The 17,356-nt window shown below is 35.3% G+C and overlaps 1 pseudogene; it reads right to left on the reverse strand.

Moving 5' to 3' along the window:
* Positions 1-1,057: 1,057 nt before the first annotated feature.
* On the reverse strand, positions 1,058-9,599 carry LOC118356656 (annotated as a pseudogene).
* Between the last annotated feature and the right edge of the window lie 7,757 nt (positions 9,600-17,356).

Raw genomic sequence — 17,356 nt, forward strand, 5'->3', positions numbered from 1 at the left:
GGGATCCCTGTTCCTCCTCACCTCGGACTCAGGAGCCTCAAGCCCATGGCCTAGTGCAATTCCCAAGAATGGCCATGTGGCTGTGGGTGGCCACAGGGTGGTTGGGAACACGGAGGGAAGTGGGGGATTCTCGGCACAGATGCGGGATGGGACGAGGGAGCCTGGCTGTCTAGGGAACCAGCACTGGCTCAGCAAATTTTAAAAATGCAGTTTCTTATATCCAGAATATATATAAAAACTCTGACAAGATAATATATTTTTTCAACAGTCTTGAATATGCTTTTCTATAAAGAAGATACACAAATGGCCAACAAGTATGTGAACAGATGCTCAATCAGTCATTAGGTAAAATTCAAATCAAAACACAAACTTGTCACTGCTTCACCCACCTATTATATTGGATATAATTAAAAAAAAAAAGAAAACAAAATATTAAATGTTAGTAATGTAAAGAAATCAGAATCTGTATATTGATAATAAAAATGTGTAACAGTGCAGTTCTTGTGGGAAAGGCTGGTGGTTCCTTAAAAAATTACAGGATTACAATAGGACCCAAAATTCCACACCTAAGTATATGCCCCAAAGACCTGAAAACAGGTATTCAAATATTTGCAGATCAATGTTCACAGCATAATATGGTGGAAATATCCCAGACTGTGTTAATCGCATATACAAAGAAATATAAAAACCCATAAAAAATCCATAGTAAGAATTCACGCTACAATGCATGTTTCTTGCAAACATTTGTGCTAAAGAAGCCAGACACAAAATGTTACAATGGTTTGACTCCATTAGTATAATCTATGCAGAATAAGTAAATCCAGAGACAGAACACAGATTGGTGTTTCTGAGGCCCTGGAAGTAGGTAGGTGTAACATTAAGGGTTATCTGTGGATGATAACAATGTTTTGGTACTACATAAAGATAGTAGTTGTTTAACACTGTAAATGTACTGTTAGGGAATTATTAACTAAAATATTTAATTTTGCTAGTGAATTTCACTTCAACAAAAACAAAAATCCACTATAACTTAACAGTTTATATACTTTGTTTTCCTTTACCTATCTTTGGTATTGTAACCATCATCTCTTGGTGAAATATAGTCATCTCTCCGGGAAGACACTGGCGCTCTGCGTGAAGGACCTCTATAATTTTCCCTCCCACGTGATGGTGGCCCTTTAATTTAAAAATTCTTAAGTATCTCAACAACTTTTATAAAAAAGAAAAATTCAAAACACAGATTTCTTGCCACAAGTCTTAAAGATTTCTCCCTTAAGATACTATTTATGATTATTTTTGTCTGCTTTTTACATATTCCTGAATGTCTTATCTTCTGGTATCTTCCCTATGTAAATTTGGCATAATCTTAAATTACCATCAGTATGTAAAAAAAAACTTCTAAACATAAACAATTTCAGTAGCTACTTCCACCAATTCAATGATTCAATCTGCCTCTTTACTTTCACTTGTCAGCTTTTCTTCTCTATTTGTCACTGTCTTACTAAGTCCATCCCTTGTCCAGGTTACTTCCGAGTCCATGAGACATGCTTGAGCTGTTCAATATACTCTCCATTATAATGGTCCCACTGCAGCCAATCTATTCTTTTCCATATTCAATAGGATGGCAGTGAGGTACCATGCTAGTTAAAATGTTTCAATTGCTCCCCAAAGATCACAGTATTTATTAAGCTATCACATTTTAGTGTCAAACTTTTTTCCCATTTACCTTATGTCTTTTCATAACTTTTTTAAGTTTCAAGATTCCCCGTATATTTTGTCTTTTACCCTTTTATACATGCTAACACCATCAAGAATCACTATCAAGAATACTTGCTTATTTTTGCAAGTATTAACACAGCAAAGGGATGTATAAGTCACTTTAATGTTTTAATTATCCCATTATTCATCACTTTCCTTTGACTTCTATACAGCCACCTCATTTTAATTAATTTAAACATGTTTATTTTATACATCCTTGTTTTATTTTTTAAAGATTTTATTTATTCATGTGAGAGAGAGAGAGAGAGAGAGAGAAGCAGAGGGAGAAGCAGGCTCCCAAGGAGCAGGGAGCCCGATGAGGGACTCGATCCCAGGACCCAGGGATCATGACCTGAGCCGAAGGCAGATGCTTAACCATCCGAGCCACCCAGGCGCCCTGTTTTCTTTTTTCTTGAAACAATCTCTCTGCTGCATGAAAACGAACTGTGCCTCTTCCTGCTTTCATTATCATTTTCTATTTACTGCCCCCAACTTCAAAATTTCTAGTACCTTGTATACATGATGTACCTACCCTGCTTTCTTTACCACTCTGCTCATTTACAATGCTGTTTTCCTTTAATTCCTAAATGTTCCTGATATCACCTAAATATTTCCCATGGCTTTCTATATTCCACTGTTCCTTCATGGCCAGTGTTTCTCAAAAAGCTTAAACAAGAAATTCATGTAGAATGAATCATTCAGTCATTAAAACTGCTCCAGCTGGAAGATATTATCCTTTATTTCTTTTTATCTTCATACTAACTGTTCATGAGCATTAACATGCAAACCTTCAAAATGTTTACTAACGGAAATACATACGTATCTTTTTTCTGCTAAAAAATGTATTGATTTCAATTCATCCCACTCACACCAACAATGTTATCTTTATTAGATGCCAAATTCTTTACATATATTTTCTAATTTATCATGCCAAGTGGCTGAGTTTTGTAATGATGGCAGTGATGATGTCTAGTGCTTTATTAGCAATATTGTTTAAGAGCTCATTTGGGAAAGTAATGTACCCCTTCCTAAATATGCAACTTTCTCCCATAAGTAAAGTTATCTTCACATGCTAAGTATTCTTCCTAGTTCCTAGAATTAAGCCCTCACCCCCCACTTTTTTTTCCTCCTAATTCTTTCACATGAAACGTGTAGGCTTCTTCTGTATTTAAGACAACAGCAAATTACACTCAGCTTCATGAAAGGTAAATTTGATAATGTCAACTTCTACCATAAGAGTTAAAGAGCAATGTCGAATTAAAAGAACTGAAGTTTTCATTCTCTAAATTTGAAGATACAGTGTTTAATTCTTCACTAAGACGTTCTTTACCCTCTTGATTCCTACTCTGTCCAATCCAAGATCTTACACCTTCTCAAAGTTATCTGTTCTTATATTTGATGCTACTTACCTCTTGCTTTCTTTAAATTCTCTCAAGTAATTTCAATTCCCTAAGGACTGTTTACAGTTTAAAACATCTCTCCATCAACCTTGGTGATGAACTTTTATCTTCCATATATGTCATAACTAAATTATAATAGCTTCATAACTATATACACTCCTATGATTTCCAGTTTAAAGTTTATAAGTCTATTTATTATTTAAATTTTATTGTCTATCAAACCTTATTTGTTTAAATAACCAAAACTCACAGTGATCTCTGTTCATTTAGATAACAAAATATTTTCTAATTTTTTATCATGAAATAATACTAGATATTTCCTTCCTAATGAGAGGATTCTTGGAAGTAAAAATGTATCTCACATGTATTTATACATCTCTTAGTATTCTCACAAAATGAAAACAATGCCTTGCACATAATTATGATTTTAAAACTGAAATTTCTAATAAATTTTAGATTAGGACATCACTAGCGCCCACACTTTCAAAGAACTCATGCTGAGATTAAGTGTGTATCCATCATCATCTGCATTTAAAACAGATATTTTTTAGTAAAGCATGACCATGGTCCAAACACAGAAAGAAAAAATATTTCAAGTTGCATTTATTGTTTATAAACTAATTAATAACAAACCAGGTGATCAAAATACACAACTACACTACACATCAAAATATTCTCAAACAACACTGTGATTTTCAAGAATATCTTGATCTTGAAATCATGCAAAATAAAACCCTGCTGACCAAAGCATGTTATACCAGGAACTTTAAAAAATGAAGAGGGGTTCTATAACAAATGTAGACTTAATAGGAATGCTTTTCCCCACTGTTTGTTAATCACCTACTACGTCTATAATTAGAAGCTGAAGAATTAGATCCTAACCAAAAATAAATAAGTAGTGATCACTAAATACACCCTTATACTTTATTTTCCGTTGCGCTTCTTGAAATCAACTTCTTAAAATAGATGATTTTCATTCAAAAGAATTCACAGCATTTACCTCTTCCTCCAATCCCTCTGTTGCTACGCCCGGGAGCAGAAGAAGCAGATCTTTTAGGAGGAGGACCTCCACTTCTTGAAGATGGGCCTCTTTTAACTGGAAAGGGTCCCCTGGAAGAACTCACGTTGAGGTTAAGAGTACATTCTCCATCATCTGTGTTTAAATGAAATCTTTTTAGTAAAGTACAATCAACATTATTTAAATGATGAAGGTTCATTGTTTAAAAATTTTTACTAAACAATGTTACGGTCTTAAGTATTCAGATTTGTATAAATAACCTTGTTTTCTTACATGATATACATAAATACAAATCAAAGACTTATTGTGAAAGGTAGTTTGGAAAACCTAGAAAAACTCAAGAAACATTTTATATTCACATTAAAGAGACACATTTGGGAAAAACTGAAGGGGTGGAGAAAAATGGTAAATAATTGCTCAAGTAATCCTCATGTCAAGAAAGCTACTTTAAAAAGCATATAATACATAGGCACAAATCAAAATATTTTTAAAAATCTAAAGGAGAAGATACATCAAAAACTCATTACCTGAAAGTGTTAACATACACAATTCTTACAATGCACTTAAGAGTCAACTAAAATTTATGTTATGTTCAATTTTACTGGTATTTTAAGAAATGCATAGTAAATTATTAAAAATCATTTTACTTTTCTAAACTAGAAAAACGTTAGATATATTCCCATTCCTTGGTATTGTCATAGGTAAAAAAAAAAATGAGTATTCCTATACACGGCAGAAATAGGTAAAATTTTTTCAGTATCAGTTTAGTGGGTAAAAACAAAATTGCTTCTAAATGGGACAAATCTGGGGCACCTGCGTGGCTCAGTTGTTAAGGGTCTGGCTTCGGCTCAGGTCATGGTCCCAGGGTCCCAGGATCGAACCCCACATAGGGCTCCCTGCTCAGTGGGAAGACTGCTTCTCCCTCCCTCACTACGCCTGCTTGTGTTCCCTCTCTCACTGTGTCTGTCAAATAAATAAAACAAAATCTTAAAAAAAATAAAAAAATAAATGGGACAAATCTTACAATTCTACTTTAGGAGACAATTTCCTAAATATTACACTGATTTTCAAGAACAGAATCTAAATGTTTGATTTTTAAGGACTGGTTAACAGAAGGAACAGTTTATTCAACACACAGGAAGTGACCGCTTTTCATACTGAGTAAAAAAGTCTTCTCTTAAAAGTTCATAAATACCATTTTCAATGACTCATTCTCCCTCAAACACACACAAAAAGGTTAAATTCGTGAAGCAGTGGCTTTTAACCTTTGTCTGAGTAAAGACATCTTCCAAAATCTAAAGAAAGGTCTAGATATTTCCCCAAATGCAAATTTCACTAACAAGAGACCAAGGCAGAAAACCTTCACATTGATGTTTGCACATACATATGGAAAACAAATACTGCACTCTGAATTTAGTTTGAAATTTATGCCATTTCACTGCAAGGTTATATTTTTGCATACTATTTCAAGCATTTAAAACTATAATTCCTTAGCTTTTAGAACATAACATAATAGAAAGGAAAAAGGAAAGAAAAAAAGAAACAAATGTGATAAAATAACACTGTAAAGGAAATATCTATGGAAACATAAATAATCTGAAAAGATCATCTAATAAACAAATTTTCAAGAGTAAGCATTATATTCAGTTAAATGAATAAATAGATTTTAAATGATTAGGTATACATTTCTAAGGCAGGAATTTCTCTAAATCATCCTTTTGTAAAAATCATAAATTATTGGTCTGGATAATTATTGTAAATTGTCAACTCATCAGTTAGGTCTTGGCAAGTGGCAATAATTACAATGAAATTACAATGATAACAAAAATGAGAAAGCAAATCTGTGAGGCCATGTTTTGTCTGAAGGGCTGAAGACAAATATGGCAATAAAGTGTCGTGTTTTCATCATTAAAAAAGAGTAGTATTTCAGTTATGAATGTTAATTCCTCATCTATTGAATCTTAGCTTATTATGCTCATAAAAGACGTAAATAAAAACTCATGTATTTCCATACGTTCAAACTTACTGTTTTCCAGTCCTATGGTTCCATCCTTATATTTTAAAACATTACCCAAGTGTCCTCCACGTGAGGAACGCCCTCTTGCTCCTCCACTTCCTCCTCTTCCACATCTCACACTTCTTGGATGGCCTCTGTTTCTTGGATGAGGTGGTGGCTTCCGTCTTCCACCAATTTCAAAAGATGGTTTGTTGGCTTGCTCCACTTTAATTGCTTTTCCATCCAAAGACTAAATACATTAAGTAGAATATCAGTAACATTACACCAATTTAACAAATTTTACAAATCTACTCATTACTGAAACTAAAATCAACTTCAAATAAAGAAAATAATGATCAGGTCCTTCACCTGCCAAATATGAGATATGCCTTCCATTAAGTCATCCAATACAAATGTATTATTAAAACTTCTTGAAATACCATCCAGCATCAAAAAGAATTGCTCTCACATTTCATGAAAATATACATTTTCTAATGTATAACTCACTTTATTTTTGGATTTCTAGCATTTAAACTTTCCAGTGTCCCGAGGGTATATAAAACAATGTGTACTGTCATTTAGAAAAAAAGTTACTATTACTTATTCAAAATGATTGTTTAAATTCTGTACAACGTTTTGGTATCTGGTCTGCTAAAAATTAAAAGGAAATATCCTAATATGATTGCAGCTGTATTTACTGTAGTTATAATAACTTTCTTTGCTTTTCTTTCTTTTAATAGAACATTTATTTGGTCTTTAATGTTTTGCCATACTCTATTCTTACCCAGCTTTGCTTTAAAAATATTCCTAGAAAACAACCTCTTAATATAGTACTTATTCTCATTTTTCAAATTAAACTTCTTCATCTCCCAATAATTTCAGAATTGTTTATTTTTCACAGGAGCTGACATGATTTTTAATAACGTAACTTTTAATAATTATCCCACATAAAACATTCTGGTCATTTTGTATTACATTTGTAAAAGAATTTTAAATCCTAAATTCCTACCAAGACTTCTGGTAGGTATGGGCCCTAGCCCAATAAAACAGCCACAAATAGCAGTTCCCACATCAGGGACTCATTTGCTGTTTCTGGGTCCAAAATATTTTCTGCAAAGTTATGCATGGCTGCTTCCTTTATAAAATGCAGGATTCAGCTAACACTCCTGGATCTTCATGGATAAAAACACTGTCCACTAACCCTACAAGTTCTAACTAGATTACTAACTTTATTTCTTATCGAAGTTCTTGTACTAACCATATTAATTCTTATTTAAACAGGTCTTATCTTTCATCCTCAAATACAAGAAAACAGGTACTTTGATTTACAACCATCACTCAGTTGCTTTATCAAAGGCTAATACATAAGTACTCAATAAAACATGTGCTGAAATAAAGTCTATACAAACTCATGTCCTTGTCCTTAAAAAACAGAAAACAAAGGAATCATCAATTGTTCTAAATTATCTGTGTTACCTCTGTACACAACACAAAACCCTCAGCCAAATCCAAATTCTACATGCCAACAATCATAAAATATAAAAGCAAAGTAAAAAAAGCTCAGTATGCAGTGACAGCCTGCTTTGTACCAGAAACCAATATTGGGGAAAAGAGAAAACAAACGTATGTATTCCACACTGTGAACTTAAGAAGTCCTGCAAATAATTTAAAAATGAACTTAATTAACACAATAAAAATAAAATACATTAAAAAATAAAATAACTGAAAAGTTTAAAAAATGAACTTAATTTATAGTATTATGAGTATAAAAAGATACTACCTACAAGATAAGAGATAAAATTTTGGAGTAAATACGCAATTTGAGTTTTTGAAGCTGAGAATGTTAGGGCTGACCCAGGTCTTGACCAGTCCAAAATATATTGGGAAAAGCTTAAAGAATAATAAAGCCATAAAACTGATTAGGATAATCTAAGAAATGAAGAAGCCAAAAATTCTAGAATGGAGTGACCTGGAGTGCAATAAAGTATTCAGTATTTTAACAGAATCACTGAAAACCTTAAAAGTATATAGAAGACACCTAATTACTGGATTTTAAGATCCAGAAAGAAAAAGACTATCTGCTTTATTCATTAGTACATTAAAGGCTGGATCAAAATAAACCCTCAACCACTATAGTAAAATAATCATGTACCAATTTTACAAAAATTACTGGTAAGTGAATAAAAACTTACTAAGAAGAGAAGAGGAAGATTAGGTGCAGGTGACCAGATAATTATTTTGATCACCACTTTAACAGTTTACTCATTATTATTTTTTTTTCCTCAGGAATTGAATGCCTGTATGAAAGTAAAGGTTCTGCTCAAGTATTAACTTTTTCAAGAATTGTTTTCCCCCCAAAACCGGAAATAATCTTTCCTATTTGTCTTCCTAAATGTTTATGCTACAGAAACACTTCCATGAATTTCAATAGCTTTTTCTGCTGTATTATTTTTGTGCAGGTGTTTTTTTTTTTCAATTTTAAATACTGGAATACTCACATAGAAATACATTAACATATACCGCTAAAGCTAATTTTCATTTCACTCCTTCCAACCACGATCTCCAGTAATTATGTAACAAAAAGAAGAGTGACAAGTAAAGAATTTTGGCATACGCATTATGCTATCTTAAAAATTAGAAAAATAAAAACAATCTAAAAATACTAATCAATGAACAATAGAGCTAGAAAATTTTTAAGAGACTCTTTTACCTTCCCATTCATATCTTTGGCAGCATGTTTAGCATCAGCAGGGCTCTCAAATGTAATAAAAGCAAAGCCTCTGGACTTGTTTCCCGATCCTTCATCAAAAGAACTGTAGTGCATACAAAAATTTAATTTGATGTTACATAAAAGTGAATCTTCTTAATATTTTGAAAATTATCAATCCCACATTTGATGATTTTTTCTAAGTCCTTTTTAACTTAACTGATGTCCTGGATAGAAGAGTAAAAAATAATTGCAAGTTATTTAAAAATCTTTACAGTTTACATCATTATGAGTTGCTAAAAATTAACAGTGAAGAACTCTACAGTTAGCCTATCTTATCCCTTTTCAAAACCTTACCTCCACAATATACATATTTTATTTATTTGCTCTTCCTTTTTTCCCCTTCCCAATAGTAAGAGACTTGTAGGTGTACCCTTTCATTCATTGCTATTATGCTTTCCCAATATGTAACACAAATACTAATATATTTTTTAAAAAGGTGCTCAAGTAAGTTTCAAAAACAGAAAAATAAGAGCTTAGCTGTTCAATAATATATATTTAATATAATTTACTTTGAACATTTACATAGATATTGGTTTTAAAATTTACCTTCCACTATGTGACCATTTATTTCCCAAATACTGCTTCAAGAGTCTTTTCATTAGCCTTGATACTGAGGCGTCCTATAAACAGCTTCCCAGGTGTATCTGCTTCCACCATTTTGCTGTTAACTGTTTGAATACAAAAAAAAATTATAAGCCAAAAAGATGTATTTTATCAGTGTATGTAAAATTTAGGTGAAGTACTGTTCATAAGCTCTGTTTTGTTTCTTACTTAAAGTTAGAATTGGGTGTCTTTTTGTCTCAGTCAAGACAGCATGTTACTCTTTTTTTTAAAAAAAAGATTTTATTTATTTGACAGAGACAGAGCAAGAAAGGGAACACGGGGCGGTGGGAGAGGGAGAGGCAGGCTTCTCACCCAGTGGGGAGCCAGTGCAGGGGTCGAACCAGGACCCTGGGATCATGAGCTGAGATGAAGGCAGATGCTTAACGACTGAGCCACCTAGGCACCTCTAGAGCATGTATTCTTGATGTCACAGGCATGAGTTCCAGCCCCACAATGGGTGTAGAGATTACTCAAAAATAAATAAAAACTTAAAAATGAGGAATGCCTGGGCGGTTCAGTCGCTTAAGCAGCCGACTCTGTATTTTACCTCAAGTCATGATTTTAGGTTCTGGCATTGAGACTCATCCCTCCTCTTCCTCCCGCAACTATCTCCCCCCAACATACTTAAGATTCTCTCCTCCTTTCCCTCTGTCCCTCCCCCCTTAGAAAGAAATGGAATTTGTAACCTAAAGAGCAAAATGCGCACTGGCTTAATAAGAAAAATGCTCCACTATCTACAGACATCTGATAAAAACCTTGGATGCGGTATGCAGGCTTCGCTTTTTAAAAAATAGTATGGATTTTTTTTTAAAGAATTTACTATTTATTTTATTTGAGAGAGAGATGGCAGGGAAGAAAAGGAGCACAAGCAGGGGAAGCAAGAGAGGGAGAAGCAGGCTCCCTGCTGAGATAGCAGCTCCACGGGGGACTCCATCACAGGACCTGAGCCGAAGGGAGGCGCTTAACCAACTTAGCCGCTCAGGCGCCCATAGTGTGAATTTTTTTTAAAGCTACAAAAAATGCATTTCTGTATCTAACAATTAACGTTTTAAGTTTTCTTAAGTACACATAAATACATTAATTTTATTTAGTTTTCCCTCGCCCCTATTTCCATTTATCTTGGCCACATATCAAATAGTCTTTCCTTATCTACAGTAATGTCTCTCTCGAAAGATTTTTAAAATGCTAAATCATAAAATTAAGGTACGAATTAAAACCTTCGTTAATAGAATTTAAGCCGTGATTATATAGAGAGAAAAGACTTTAGCAAATATTGCTTAAAGCAATTGTGCGATTTTTACTGGATGCGACAAATTTGAGATTCCTGTGAGGCGAATCAGTATTTTGATATCTGATCAGTAAAGTAGAAGTTTGTAATCACAGTGGTTAAATATTTTGCATATATTTTTCAGTTACCCCCACATTGAGAGAAAATTCGTTAAAAAAAATTCCACATGATTCAAAATGGCGCCCTGGCTATATATGCAACAAACGATCCGCAAGGACGCGCCATAATACAACCGAAAAAAGCCAAGTTAAAACAACAAAACATGTACATCAGGTCATTAAAAAAGCTTCTCAGCCCGACTATAGGGTTCTCTATAGTCGTACATTCCGTCTCAAACTAACATCCATGCATTTTTAACCCATCCCCCCACCATTCACGGACAAAACCCGAGAACTTCACGGTCTTTCCACGGCAGCAGCAGGAACACATTGCCGAGCGGATGAAAAACGAAAACGTACTTTCCAAAAAAAAGACACCTAACTCCTCTAGATATTCTACGCACATATATTTTTAACTTATATAATGTGTTTTTAAGATATACTGAAAACGCCTGAGAGAAAAATCAAAGTCTGAATTACCACAATTTATCAATTTATAAGACATAATATAGCTACAGGCTATTTTTCCTGAGGTATAAATTTGTCTTTCGTCCTTAAAACCCCGAATTCCTTACCTTTTTAATCTCCAGCTCACCTAACGGCTCACCTCAACCCTCCGCTAAGCGACCACCAGCTCATCTGACGGCTGAGAACAACGGCGCAACCAATTTAACCACGCTAAGAACCCGGATGTGACTGGAGGATGAGCCGCAGAGGAAGTAGGGAATAAGGAGGGTGGGTAACGTGGAAGAGGAGGGAGCCGAGAAACTCCTGAAGGAAAAGCCTGAGAAAAGACTGAAAGACAAAATGTATTTTCTACTTCCCTTTTATTAATACTTCCTCCAGTTAAACTAATCCAGGTAAAGGAGAAACTAAATTTTTACTATCAAATAATCATCCTTATCATTGTCTCAAATATTGACAGTACACTATCACATGGCATCTGGTAAAATTTTTAACACTGAAAAGAAAAAATGATAACAGTGATGAAAAATATAATAAGAGAAAGGAATAAAAATAGTAACAGTATTTAAGATTTCAAAGCTTCAGTATCTTTGAAATTCACGGATTTGAAAAATGTCATCTTCAATTATCCTCAATAAGTATATACATGTAATGTGTGAACAAACTTCTAAAATTAAGAAAAACAACAAATCCCTGAGCTCAGTTTTTCTGACCTCAATCTCTGTGTAATAAACACAATCCTTAATAAATAATTATATGTGGTAAAATAAATTCCTATTCCTGAAAAAAATACAGTTATTAGCCGAGATTATTTCTTCAATTATTCCTTTTAGGAATTCACTTGCAAAATGCAACCTGAGGGAATACACTCAAATATCTACAGAATAAAACTAAAACTTATTTTTGTGAAATATTCTAGAATTTGTCAACACGTATTTTTTTACTTTTTTTTTTTTTTTACTTCTGGACTTTCACTAATAGTGTGCCTTAAAAAGCAATAGAAAGGAATGACAGAACACCAACACACATCATTGGAGTGGAGAGTAATTTAACAATAGAAAAAAAGTAAAAAGAATTATAAAATCTTTGGCACCCTCTTGTAACAATGGATCTCATTTCAAAATGAGATGACAGATGATTTAAAAAACATAATTTGTCAAGAATTATCCAATATGAAATAGAAATCCTGAGATAATTAATTCATAGTGAATTCTAAGGGATAGTCTGAAAAATTTATACTGTTGATAAATGGAAATAAACACACACACATACATACAATTTTTATATTTTTTGATTTTCATTGAATTCAGGTGACAAAAGTTAAGTATGTCAATTCATTTTACAAACATAACCTCTAAAAATAATACAAAAGAACAATATGATAATACAAATTTTAAATTAGGGAAAGGACCATTTCCTAAATGGAAATAAATACTGCATACCCAATGTTAGAATAAAAGTAAAAATATAATAATTAATTTATGCTGGATGTTATAGGAAATGTCCTCCTTTACTTTTAATTTGGTTATCTCATTTTATTACTGCCACTATAATATGAACTACTATCCTTTTTTTTAAATGAATTCTTATTCTCATTATAAACATTTCTTCTGGTTTGAAGAAAAAAACTGAAAAATCCTTGGAAATACATGAAGAATGTCTTGAGTATGTAGAGATGAGTATTATAAGGTGCCTTCTGTATGACCTTAAATAATGTGAAAACAATATTAAAAATGTGACTGGGTGTGCCTGGGTGTCTCAGACAGTTTAGCTTGATTTCAGCTCAAGTCATGATCTCAGGGTCTTAATATCCAGCCCCATGTTGGGCTCCCTGCTCGGTGAGAGTCAGCTTGGCCCTTTCCCTCCACCCCTCCCCTCACTTGAGGTCATGCCCACTCCTATGCGCTCTCTCTAAAATAAAGAACGGGTTGGGGCGCCTGGGTGGCTCAGTCGTTAGGCGTCTGCCTTCAGCTCAGGTCAGCAACCCAGGGTCCTGGGATTGAGCCCCACCTCAGGCTCCCTGCTCAGTGGGAAGCCTGCTTCTCCCTCTCCCACTCCTCCTGCTTGTGTTCCCTCTCTTGCTGTGTCTCTCTCTGTCAAAAAATAAATAAAATCTTTAAAAATAAATAAATAAATAAATAAATAAATAAATAAAATAAAGATGTGGTGCCTGGGTGGCTCTGTCAGTTCAGCATCTGCCGTCACTTCAGGTCATGATCCCAATGTCCTGGGATCGAGGCCCACATCAGACTCCCTGCTCATCGGGGAGCCTGCTTCTCCCTCTCCCTCTGCTTGTGCTCTGTCAAAGAAATAATGAAATCTTAAAAAATAAAATAAAAACAAATCTTTTAGAAAAAGGTGACTGAAAATATTAAAATTTTCACATATATCCACCTAATATGAATGTACATGTATTTACATATATACATTTCTATGTGGGGGTTTATATGTTATGTCTAAGTATATGTGTACATACAGTTTAGAGGTTGTTTAAAAAAATCAACATTCAAACAAATCAACAATTAAGAATAGTTTATTTTTTATTTTTTTAATTTTTTTAAAGATTTATTTATTTTGAGAGAGTGAGAATGAGAGAGAGAAAGAGAGTACTTGAGACCTGGGAGGGTTAGAGGAAGAAGCAGGCCCCTCGCAGAGCAGGGAGCCTGATGCGGGACTCGATCCTGGGACTCCAGGATCATGACCTGAGCCGAAGGCAGTTGCTTAACCAACTGAGCCACCCAGGCACCCCACAATCAAGAATATTTTAGAGAATATTGTGTATTAAGGAGGATTATAGAGTTATAGTAAATGAAATGACTTGTGTGTACATTATCAACAGTGATAATCAAAAACTGTGTACATAATAATAAAATAACAACTGATATATAACATTATTAGAAGATAAAGCGGAATCAATATAGTTTGATAGGGATTTTGAAGAAATATTGTGAGTAGAGGAAGGTGTTGAATTATATTACATGAATAAATACAAGAAACAAAATTCAAACTATAAGGAACTATATAAGATAATCAACCTGGCTCCAAAACAAATAGGAAAAAAAAAAGAATTGAAGAAGAAAGCTATTTTAAAAGACTTTTTTAAGGGGCGGAGCAAGATGGCGGAGGAGTAGGAGACCTAGATTTCGTCTGGTCTCAGGAATTCAGCTGAATAGGGATCAAACCATTCTGAACACCTACGAACTCAACAGGAGATCGAACAGGAGAGTAGCAACAACTCTCTGAACAGAGAAGCGACCACTTACTGGAAGGTAGGGCTTGCGGAGAAGTGAATCCGAGGCGATATTCGGGAGGATAGACGGCGGGGGAGGGGCCTCCGCCGGCCGCTTCTGGCAAGTGCTAGAGCCGCGGAGCACAAAATCGGACCTTTTAGAAGTCGGCTCGGCGGAGGGAAGTCGCTGCAGTGGCTAAGCGGGGGGTGGAATCCTCCCGGGACAGTGTGGTCTCAGGACCCTTGGGGTCACAGAGATACCGGGGTGCCTGAGTGCAGCAGAGCTCCCAGGTATCAGAGCAGGGAAACCGGCTTCAGATACGGAGCAGAGTCGCGGGTTCTCAGCTCGGGGTTGCCATAAACTGTGATCTGCGGCCCAGTCGGGGCACGGCTCCCCCAGCAGGGACCCAACAAGCAGCAGATCCGGGGAGACTCCCCTTCCTTCCCGGGGAGGAGCGGTGCGGGAACGCACTGCAGGGATCTGCTGGGTTTGGAGACTCCGCGCGGGGTCGGGTGCCAGAGATAGCAACGCTCGATCACAGGCCGGGTGAGCACGGAGTGCGGCCGGAGACCGGGGACACGGAAGTGACTGCTTTTCTCTGGGGGCACACTGAGGAGCGGGGCCCCGAGTTCTCAGCTCCTTCAAGTGGAGATTGGGAGGCCACCATTTCTGCCCTGGGCCTCCAAAGCTGTACCGAGAGTTTGCAGGGAACAAAAGCTCCTGAGAGCAAACCGGAGCAGCTTCCTTAGCCCGGACCGACAAGGGCGGGGCAATTCCGCCTCCGGCAAAGACATTTGGGAACCACGGCAACAGGCCCCTCCCCCAGAAGATCAGCACAAACAGCCAGCAAGCCAAGACCAAGTTGATCGATCAAGGAGAATAGGAGAACTCCAGCGCTAGGGGAATACTGCACATAGATTCATGGCTTTTTTTTTTTTTTTTTTTTACCATGATTCATTATTTCATCAAAGTCAATTTTTGTTGACTGTTTTTTTTTTATTTTTCTTTTTCCCTTTTTCAACCAACATCTTATAAATCCCTTTTTAAAAAAAAAAAAAAACATTTTTTATTTTTCATTTTTAGAGTCATATTTTATCCCTTCATAGTAGTTACCCTTATTTTTGGCATATATATATAAGTTGTTCTCTCTTTAAAATTTTGAGGTACAGTTTCTTCTAACAGATCAAAATATACCCTAAATCACTAGTGTATGGCTTTGTTCTAGTCTCCTGCCTGATCACATTCTCTCCCTTTTTCCTTTTTTATTTTTTCTTATATCTTCTTTCTTTTTTCAAACAACTTATCTTACCAAGTCCTTTTATAAAATCTTTTATAATTTTCATCTTTACAGTCATCTTCCATCCCTTCATTGTATCAACCCTTATTTTGTACATATATGTCTTTCTTCCTTTAAAATTTTAGGAGGCACTTTTTTCTAACAGACCAAAATACGCCCAAAATCTAGTGTGTGGCACTGATCTATGCACTAGCCTGATCATATTTGATCATATTCTGCCTTTTTTGTATTGTTTTGTTTTAGTTTTTATCTTTTTTTTCTTTTTTTTTTTTCTTTTTCTCTTTCTTTTTTCTTTCTTTCCCTTTCTTTTCCCCTGGTGTCAGGTCTTTTCTGATTTGTATACAGTATATTTGCTGGGGACGTTGTTAACCTGTTAGCATTTTGTTCTCACATTCATCTATTCTCCTCTGGACAAAATGACAAGACGAAAGAAATCACCTCAGCAAAAAGAACAAGAGGTAGTACCGTCAGCCAGGGACCTACTCAATACCGATATTAGTACGATGTCGGACCTAGAGTTCAGAATCATGATTTTAAAGATACTAGCTGGGCTTGAAAAAAAGCGTGGAAGTTATTAGAGAAACCCTTTCTGGAGAAATAAAAGAACTAAAATCTAACCAAATCGAAATCAAAAAGGCTATTGATGAGGTGCAATCAAAAATGGGGGCACTAAATGCTAGGATAAATGAGGCAGAAGAGAGAATCAGCGATATAGAAGACCAAATGATGGAAAATAAAGAGGCTGAGAAAAAGAGAGAGAAACAACTACAGGATCACGAGGGCAGAATTCGAGAGATAAGTGATATGATAAGACGAAACAACATTAGAATAATTGGGATCCCAGAAGAAGAAGAGAGAGAGAGAGGGGCAGAAGGTATATTGGAGCAAATTATAGCAGAGAACTTCCCTAATGTGAGGAAGGAAACAGGCATTAAAATCCAGGAGGCACAAAGAACCCCTCTCAAAATCAATAATAATAGGTCAACACCCCGACATCTAATAGTAAAACTTACGAGTCTCAGAGACAAAGAGAAGATCCTGAAAGCAGCTCGGGAGAAGAGATATGTAACCTACAATGGTAGAAACATTAGATTGGCAACAGACCTATCCACAGAGACCTGGCAGGCCAGAAAGGACTGGCAAGATATCTTCAGAGCACTAAACGAGAAAAATATGCAGCCAAGAATACTATATCCAGCTAGGCTATCATTGAAAATAGAAGGAGAGATAAAAAGCTTCCAGAACAAACAAAAACTAAAGGAATTTGCAAACACGAAACCAGCCCTCCAAGAAATATTGAGAGGGGTCCTCTAAGCAAAGAAAGAACCTAAAAGCAGCAAAGAGCAGAAACGAACACAGACAACAGACAGTTAACAGTCAACTTACAGGTAATACAATGACACTAAATTCATACCTTTCAATAGTTACCCTGA

Source organism: Zalophus californianus, chromosome Y, assembly GCF_009762305.2.
Source record: "Zalophus californianus isolate mZalCal1 chromosome Y, mZalCal1.pri.v2, whole genome shotgun sequence".
Lineage (NCBI taxonomy): Eukaryota > Metazoa > Chordata > Mammalia > Carnivora > Otariidae > Zalophus > Zalophus californianus.